Source organism: Arachis hypogaea, chromosome 14 (genome assembly GCF_003086295.3).
Source record: "Arachis hypogaea cultivar Tifrunner chromosome 14, arahy.Tifrunner.gnm2.J5K5, whole genome shotgun sequence".
Lineage (NCBI taxonomy): Eukaryota > Viridiplantae > Streptophyta > Magnoliopsida > Fabales > Fabaceae > Arachis > Arachis hypogaea.
This window is the reverse complement of record NC_092049.1, coordinates 117,577,601-117,587,070: the sequence shown is the minus strand read 5'-3', so window position 1 is coordinate 117,587,070 and position 9,470 is coordinate 117,577,601. Positions and strand designations below refer to the sequence as shown.

The following is a 9,470-nucleotide window of genomic DNA, read 5'->3' as shown; positions in this document are numbered from 1 at the left end:
TCAGAATGGACTATCCTGGATATATTCTATGATGGTCTATCTGAATTATCAAAGATGTCACTGGACCATTCTGCAGGTGGATCCATTCACCTAAAGAAAACGCCTGCAGAAGCTCAGGAACTCATTGACATGGTTGCAAATAACCAGTTCATGTACACTTCTGAAAGAAATCCTGTGAATAATGGGACACCTCAGAGGAAGGGAGTTCTTGAAATTGATACTCTGAATACCATATTGGCTCAGAACAAAATATTGACTCATCAAGTCAATATGATTTTTCAGAGTCTGAATGGAATGCAAGCTGCATCCAACAGTACTCAAGAGGCATCTTCTGAAGAAGAAGCTTATGATCCTGAGAACCCTGCAATAGCAGAGGTGAATTACATGAGGGAACCCTATGAAAATACCTATAATCCCTCATGGAGAAATCATCCAAATTTCTCATGGAAGGATCAACAAAAGCCTCAACAAGGCTTTAATAATGGTGGAAGAAACAGGTTTAGCAATAGTAAGCCTTTTCCATCATCCACTCAGCAACAGACAGAGAATTCTGAGTAGAATCCATCTAGCTTAGCAAATATAGTCTCTGATCTATCTAAGGCCACTTTAAGTTTCATGAATGAAACAAGATCCTCCATTAGAAATTTGGAGGCACAAGTGGGCCAGCTGAATAAAAGAGTCACTGAAACCCCTCCTAGTACTCTCCCAAGCAATACAGAAGAAAATCCAAAGAGAGAGTGCAAGGCTATTGATTTAACCATCATGGCCGAACCTACAAGGGAGGGAGAGGACGTGAATCCTAGTGAGGAAGACTTCCTGGGACGTTCAGTGACCAATAGGGAGTATCCCTTTGAGGAACCAAAGGAATCTGAGGCTCATCTAGAGACCATAGAGATTCCATTAAACCTCCTTCTGCCCTTCATGAGCTCTGATGAGTATTCTTCTACTGAAGAGAATGAAGATGTTACTGAAGAGCAAGTTGCTAAGTACCTTGGTGCAATCATGAAGTTGAATGCCAAATTATTTAGTAATGAGACTTGGGAAGATGAACCTCCCTTGCTCACCAATAAACTGAATGAATTGGATAGGCAGAAATTACCTCAAAAGAAACAAGATCCTGGTAAATTCCTAATTTCCTGTAACATAGGCACCATGACCTTTGAGAAGGCTCTGTGTGACCTGGGGTCAGGCATAAACCTTATGCCACTCTCTGTAATGGAGAAACTTGGGATCTTTGAGGTGCAAGCTGCCAGAATCTCATTAGAGATGGCAGACAACTCAAGAAAACAGGCTTATGGATTAGTAGAGGACGTGTTAGTAAAGGTTGAAGGCCTTTACATCCTTGCTGATTTCATAATCCTAGACACTGGGAAGGATGAGGATGAATCCATCATCCTTGGAAGACCCTTCCTAGCCACAGCAAGAGCTGTGATTGATGTGAACAGAGGAGAGTTGGTCCTTCAACTGAATGCGGACTACCTTGCATTTAAAACTCAAGGTTCTCCTTCTGTAACCATGGAGAGGAAGCATGAAAAGCTTCTCTCACTGCAGAGTCAACCAAAGCCCCCATAGTCAAACTCTAAGTTTGGTGTTGGGAGGTTCCAACAATGCTCTGAACATCTGTGAGGCTCCATGAGAGCTCACTGTCAAGCTATTGACAATAAAGAAGCGCTTGTTGGGAGGCAACCCAATTTTATTTAATTATATCTATTTTATTGTTATTTCATGTTCTATTAGGTTGATGATCATGTGAAGTCACAAAAACTACTGAAAAATCAAAAACAGAATGAAAAACAACATAAAAAAATAGCACACCCTGGAGGAGGAGCATTCTGGCGTTTAAACGCCAGAAACAAGCATCTGTCTGGCGTTTAACGCCAGAAACAGGCACCAAGCTGGCATTTAACGCCAGAAAAAAGTATCAACCTGGCGTTAAACGCCAGAAACAGGCTACATTTGGGTGTTTAACACAAAAAACAGGCAGTAGTCTGGCGTTAAACGCTAGGATTGCACAATAAGGGTGTTTTGCATGCCTGAAAGGAGCAGGGATGAAATCCTTGACCCCTCAGGATCTGTGGACCCCACAGGATCCCCATCTATCCCCCTCCTTCTTCTTTTGCTCGAGGACGAGCAAACCTTTTAAGTTTGGTGTGGTAAAAGCATTGCTTTTTGTTTTTCCATAAGCATTTATGGCACCTAAGGCCAAAGAAACCTCTAGAAAGAGGAAAGGGAAGGCAAAAGCTTCCATCTCCGAGTCATGGGAGATGGAGAAGATTTGTCTCAAGGGTCCATAGCTCAGTAGTAGAGCATTTGACTGCACATCAAGAGAGCCCACTCATGGACCTCAACAAGAGCATGAGGAATTCCCTTATTAAGAAATCCCTGAGATGCCTCAAGGGATACATTTTTCTCCCCACAACTATTGGAGCAACTAAGGATAGGAGCACCAAAAGCACTAAGGATGGAGCAACAAAGGAAATGAAGAGACATAGAGGAGCTCAAGAGCACCATTGGTTCTTCAAGAAGAGGAAGACGCCACCCTCACTAAGGTGGACTCATTCCTTAATCTCCTTGTTCTTATTTTCCTGTTTTTCGGTTTTTGAGCCTTATGTTTTATTCATGTTTGTGTCTTTACTATATGATCATTAGTGTCTAAGTGTCTATGCCTTAAAGTTATGAATGTTCTATGAATCCACCACCTCTCTTAAATGAAAAATATTTTAATTACAAAAGAACAAGAAGTACATAGTTTCGAATTCATCCTGGTTTAATTATTTTGATGTGGTGACAATAGTTTTTGTTTTCTGAATGAATGCTTGAACAGTGCATATGTCTTTTGAAGTTGTTGTTTATGAATGTTAAATATGTTGGCTCTTGAAAGACTGATGAAAAAGGAGAAATGTTATTTGATAATCTGAAAAATCATAAAAATGATTCTTGAAGCAAGAAAAAGTAGTGAATACAAAAGCTTGCAGAAAAAAATGGCGAAAAAAAAAGAAGAAAAAGAAAAAGCAAGCAGAAAAAGCCAAGAGCTCTTTAAACCAAAAGGCAAGAGCAAAAAGCCAATAGCCCTTAAAACCAAAAGGCAAGGGTAATAAAAAGGATCCAAGGCTTTGAGCATCAGTGGATAGGAGGGCCTAAAGGAATAAAATCCTGGCCTAAGCGGCTGAACCAAGCTGTCCCTAACCATGTGCTTGTGGCGTGAAGGTGTCAAGTGAAAACTTGAGACTGAGCGGTTAAAGTCGAGGTCCAAAGCAAAAACAGAGTGTGCTTAAGAACCCTGGACACCTCTAATTGGGGACTTTAGAAAAGCTGAGTCACAATCTGAAAAGGTTCACCCAGTTATGTGTCTGTGGCATTTATGTATCCGGTGGTAATACTGGAAAACAAAGTGCTTAGGGCCACGGCCAAGACTCATTAAGTAACTGTGTTCAAGAATCAACATACTAAACTAGGAGAATCAATAACACTATCTGAATTCTAAGTTCCTATAGATGCCAATCATTCTGAACTTCAATGGATAAAGTGAGATGCCAAAACTATTCAAGAGGCAAAAAGCTACAAGTTCCGCTCATCTTATTGGAGCGAAGTTTCATTGATATTTTGGAATTTATAGTATATTCTCTTCTTTTTACCCTATTTGATTTTCAGTTGCTTGGGGACAAGCAACAATTTAAGTTTGGTGTTGTGATGAGCGGATAATTTATATGCTTTTTGGCATTATTTTTACATAGTTTTTAGTATGATTTAGTTAGTTTTTAGTATATTTTTATTAGTTTTTAAATAAAAATCACATTTCTGGACTTTACTATGATTTTTTGTGTTTTTCTGTGATTTTAGATATTTTCTGGCTGAAATTGAGGGACTTGAGCAAAAATCAGATTTAGAGGCTGAAGAAGGACTGCAGATGCTGTTGGATTCTGACCTCCCTGCATTCAAAGTGGATTTTCTGGAGCTAAAGAACTCCACATGGCTCGCTCTCAATTGCGTTGGAAAGTAGACATCCAGGGATTTCCAGCAATATATAATAGTCCATACTTTGCCCGAGTTTAGATGACGCAAACTGGTGTTCAACTCCAGCTTCCTGCCTTATTTTGGAGTTAAACGCCAGAAACAGGTTGCAAAGTGGAGTTAAACGCTAGAAATAGGTTACAAACTGGCGTTCAACTCCAAGAGAAGCCTCTACACGTGTAAAGCTCAATGCTCAGTCCAAGCACACACCAAGTGGGCCCCAGAAGTGGATTTCTGCATCATTTACTCATTTCTGTAAACCCTAGTAACTAGTTTAGTATAAATAGAACTTTTTACTATTGTATTTACATCTTTGGATTATCTTTTGATCCTTTTGATCACGTTTAGGGGGCTGGCCATTCGACCATGCCTGGACCTTGTTCTTATGTATTTTCAACGGTAGAGTTTCTACACACTATAGATTAAGGTGTGGAGCTCAGCTGTTCCTAATGAATTAATGCAAAGTACTATTGTTTTTCTATTCAATTCAAGCTTATTCCTATTCTAAGATATTCGTTCGCACCGAAGAACATGATGAATGTGATGATTATGTGACGCTCATCACCATTCTCAACTATGAACGTGTGCCTGACAACCACTTCCGTTCTACATGAAGATGAGATAGAATGAGTATCTCTTAGGTATCTAATACAGGGGACCGAGTCCGAGATATTAGAATCTTCGTGGTATAAGTTAGAACCCATGGACAGCCATTCCTGAGATCCGAAAAGTCTAAACCTTGTCTGTGGTATTCCGAGTAGGATCCGGGAAGGGATGGCTGTGACGAGCTTCAAACTCGCGAGTGCTGGGCGTAGTGACAGACGCAAAAGGATAGTAATTCCTATTCTAGTATGATCGAGAACCAACAGATGATTAGCCATGCAGTGACAGCGCATTGGACCATTTTCACAGAGAGGATGGGATGTAGCCATTGACAACGGTGATACCCAACATACAACTTGCCATGGAAGGGAGTAGGAATGATTGGATGAAGACAATAGGAAAGTAGAGGTTCAGGAGGAACAAAAGCATCTCTATACGCTTATCTGAAATTCCCACCAATGAATTACATAAGTATCTCTATCCTAGTTTATATTTTAATTATGTTTTAATTATCAATTCTCTATAACCATTTGAATCCGCCTGACTGAGATTTACAAGGTGACCATAGCTTGCTTCAGGCCGACAATCTCCGTGGGATCGACCCTTACTCACGTAAGGTTTATTACTTGGACGACCCAGTGCACTTGCTGGTTAGTTGTGCGAAGTTGTGACAAAGTGTGATTCACGTTTGAGAGCACCAAGTCTTTGGCGCCATTGTTGATGATCACAATTTCGTGCACCATCTTTCCATAGGAGTTGACTAGGACTTGAGGATTAAATTAATTAGTCCACTTGACTTTACTAAGTGGGAGCAGAATCCAATTCTCTTCACACCTGATAAGGATAACTAGGATAGGACTTCAATTTCTCATACCTTGCCAAGAGATTTTATTATTATTAATTTATTTTTCTTGTTATTTAAATTACCTGTTCCTTATTTTAAAAACCCCCAATTTACAAGACTCATAACCAATAATAAGAACACCTCCCTGCAATTCCTTGAGAGATGACCCGAGGTTTAAATACTTCGGTTATCAATTTATTTAGGGTTTGTTACTTGTGACAACCAAACTTTTGTACGAAAGGATTCTTTGTTGGTTTAGAAACTATACTTACAACGCGATCATATTTATAAAATTTCTTTACCAATAGATAATCCGAACGTCAAAAAATGGTGCCGTTGCCGGGGAATTACAAACGTATGCCTTATTATTGGTTATTATAAATATTTTCTTTTACTTGTTTATTTGTTTTTATTTTTAATTTTTTTTATCTACTATGAATTCTCACCCCTATCGCTTTGAGTTTGGTTCCAATGTTGTTGCAAGGAGTGGAAGTTATGATAGAAACATGCATCAAGGTCGGAACAATCAGAGATGGATGGAGCCACGAGGATCTGATCAACCCTTTAGGCAATGATAAACCACTATTTTATGGTTTATATTGTGTCTAATTGTGTGGTTTTGTTATGATCCTTGCCCACTTATTCAGCAATTTAGCATGCAATTAGATTTCCTTCCTTAATTCAGTACATGTTTGAAAATTGCTTCCTAGAGACTTTAATTATTTATTTTTAATTCTCCTTTATTCCATTCGATGCCATGATCTGTGTGTCAAGTGTTTCAGGCTTTATAGGGCATGAATGAGATGGAGACTGGAGAGGAAGCTAGCAAAAATGAAACGAACACAAGAATTTGAGGAGATAACCAGCGAGAAGTGACGTGGTCGCATGGCCCACGCGACCGCGCGAAGGAGCACAAATCGCAGTGACGCGGCCGCATGGCTTGTGCGGCCGCGCGGATTGGAAAGCGCAAGCGATGCGGTAGCGTAGACGACGCGAACGCGTGGAGAGGAAAAAAGCGCAAGCGACGCGTCCGCATGGACGACGCGATCGCGTGACATGTGCGATCTGCATAATCTGCAGAATCCGCTGGGGGCGATTTTGGACCTTATTTCGGCCCAGTTTTCGGCCCGGAACAACAGACTAGAGTCAGAGAATATGCAGAAACAACACAGACATTCATTTAGTAGTTTTAGATCTAGTTTTTCACTCTCTTAGGTTTTTTTCTCTAGTTTTTAGAATTTTAATTTTCAATTGATCTTAGCATTGGAACAGTGAGAAGGGTTATTTCCTCATCAAGACTTCATCATTCTAGTTTGTTCTCTTAACTTGGTTCTATTCTTCCATGTTCTTTGTTATATTCAATTTTGTTGTTCAGATACTTTTATGATTATTTAATGCAAGGATTATTTCTTTTTAATTCAATTTCAATTCCAATAATCATGTCTTCTTTTAATTCCCTTTCATGCGCTATGGATTCTTTATTTACAATGCGTGAGTAGTTTCCTTACTTGATGGGGAGTTGATTAAAAGGAACTCTTGAGTTGGAAGGATTGAAAGAAAATTTGTAATTTGGTTAAATGTTGGATTGCTATCCTGTCACCGACGCCAATCCCTTTGAACTAAGTGGGTTGTAACTTGTGAACAGATCTGGCATTCCCACTTGTTTGACTTTCCCTTACCTAGTAAAGGATAACCAAACAGAACAACCATTAATTATAAATTAATCTTACAATCACACCATCAATGATAGAGATTCTAACCAATCAATTCCCAGTCAAGGCTTTTATTTATATTATTTAAAAATCCTCAATTTAAATTCCAATTTACTTAGCTCAACTTCTTGGAACATCTGATTAATAAAACAGCACACTTTTCTGCAACTCGTTGGGAGACGACCTGGGACTTAAAACTCCCAGTAATTTTAATTTAAACTCTCTGTGACATATTTCTAAATTGATAAGCAGATTCTCGGTGAGTTAAGAACTATACTTGCAACGTAACCATTTTAATAAATTTTTAATTCACCAGCTTCTGCTTCCCATCAATTTTTGGCGCCGTTGCCGGAGAGTTGCAATAGAGTGCTAATTTTATTAATTAGAATTTATTTATTTGCATTTTATTTAATTTTGCTAATATGAGCTGCATGTTTCTTCCGTCAAATGACGCGTTCACTTCCTGATCCGCGCTTGCTAATATTCGATCCTGAAATTGAAATGACTATTTCACGAATAAGGCGAGAACAGCTTAGGTTAGCCCGCTCTGAGGGCGGATCTGAAAGTGAATCTGAGGAAGAAACCAGCCCCCGTTCTACTGATTCGGTTGTTTTACGTGCAGAAAACATGGCAGCTAGAAGAGTTACCATTCAGGAGGAAGGAGCTCCTGATTTTACAATGCAACCGTTCCACGCACATCATCCAGCAGTAGCTATGGATTTTGAAATAAAGACCGCACTGCTAAATTTGATGCCCAAGTTTCATGGCCTACCTGCTCAAGAGCCTATCAAGCACTTGAGAGACTTCCAGGCAGCCTGTTCTACTGTCAGGCGTGATGGCACTGATGAAACTTCAATTCTGCTGAAAGCTTTTCCGTTCTCTCTTGAGGGAAAAGCAAGAGAGTGGTACTACACTCAACCTATAGCAAATGTATCCAACTGGGATACACTCAGAAAGGAGTTTCTGGAGAAATTCTTTCCATCTGAAGTTACTGATAAACTGAGGAAGGATATCTCTACAATTGTTCAGGATGACAATGAGACTCTCTTTGAATACTGGGAGCGCTTCAATAATCTTCTGGAAGCATGCCCCCACCACATGATTGACAAGATCATGCTACTCACCTATATCACACAAGGTATGTGGCCCCAAGATAAGGCCACATTGGAAAGTGCCAGCAATGGGTCCATGAAGAAGTACAAGACCACTGATGAAGCTTGGCAATTGATCAGCGATTTAGCTGAATCTACTCGGAACCACAGACAGAAGCTAGGCCGTTCAAAAGCCATTGCAGAAGTATCTTCTTGCATAGAGACTGCTGCTCTAAATCGAAGCATCTGTGAGATGACCATCCTGCTAAAGCAAATGCAGTTGAGTCAACAAGCTCAGCAAACTCAACCGCAGCAAAACCAACAACTAGTTCCACAAAGAATTTGCAGAATTTGTGCTGATTACAGCCATTACACTGATGAATGCCCGCAGCTCCAACAAGAAGACAACATGGTAGCATCCACTCTCAACTTCTATGACCGCCCCAACCAAGGGTACAATCAAAGTGGAAATAATAACCATGGATGGCAGGACAATTCAAACCAGAATTGGAGGGACAACAATAATAGGGGAGGCAGAGATAATCAGGGAAATCAGAGGTGGAATAATAACAACAACAAGCAGCAAAATCAACCTTACCGAGCACCTCACCTGAGGCAAAACCAAGGACCACCGAACAATCAGCAGAAAACCTCTCAATTTACTCATTCTTCTGTATCTTCTAACGAAGATTTATTACAAGCTTTTGAGAAAAGACAACTGGCCATGGAAAATACCATCGTGAACAGTATTAACGCCAGTCTGAATGGTTTCACCTCTACTCTGCAAGCTCTTATGACACAACTTGGTTCAGCACAAAATTCCAGTAACCAACCTTCAAGCACCACTGGAATCCCCTCTTAACCATTACCCAATCCAAAGGGAGGCATTAATGCCATCACCCTGAGGTCCGGAACCACACTCCAGGAGAGGAATCAGGAGGAACCAAGCTCACCAGAATATGCCTCAGCTGAAGAGGTGGTAGAAATCAAAGATGTTGAAGAGGAAGAGGACATACAGGACAGAGCTGAAGAAGAGATAGCTCAACCACAGGAAGAAGCACAAAAAGGCACAGGCACCACAGAAAACACTACTCCCATTCCATTTTCACAACTTGCAAGGAAGCCCAGGAAGCACCTGGAACCTGATCCTAAAATGGTAGAAATATTCAAAAAGGTTGAGGTAAATGTTCCCCTTTTTGATGTTATTCA

At 40.2% G+C, this 9,470-nt stretch overlaps 1 non-coding gene across 1 annotated transcript; it reads right to left on the bottom strand.

The window, feature by feature from the left end:
- Positions 1-8,166: 8,166 nt before the first annotated feature.
- LOC112745864 (small nucleolar RNA R71) lies at positions 8,167-8,274 on the bottom strand. The gene has a single exon (XR_003173772.1). It is a non-coding gene; the product is annotated as a small nucleolar RNA R71 (small nucleolar RNA).
- Positions 8,275-9,470: the final 1,196 nt, after the last annotated feature.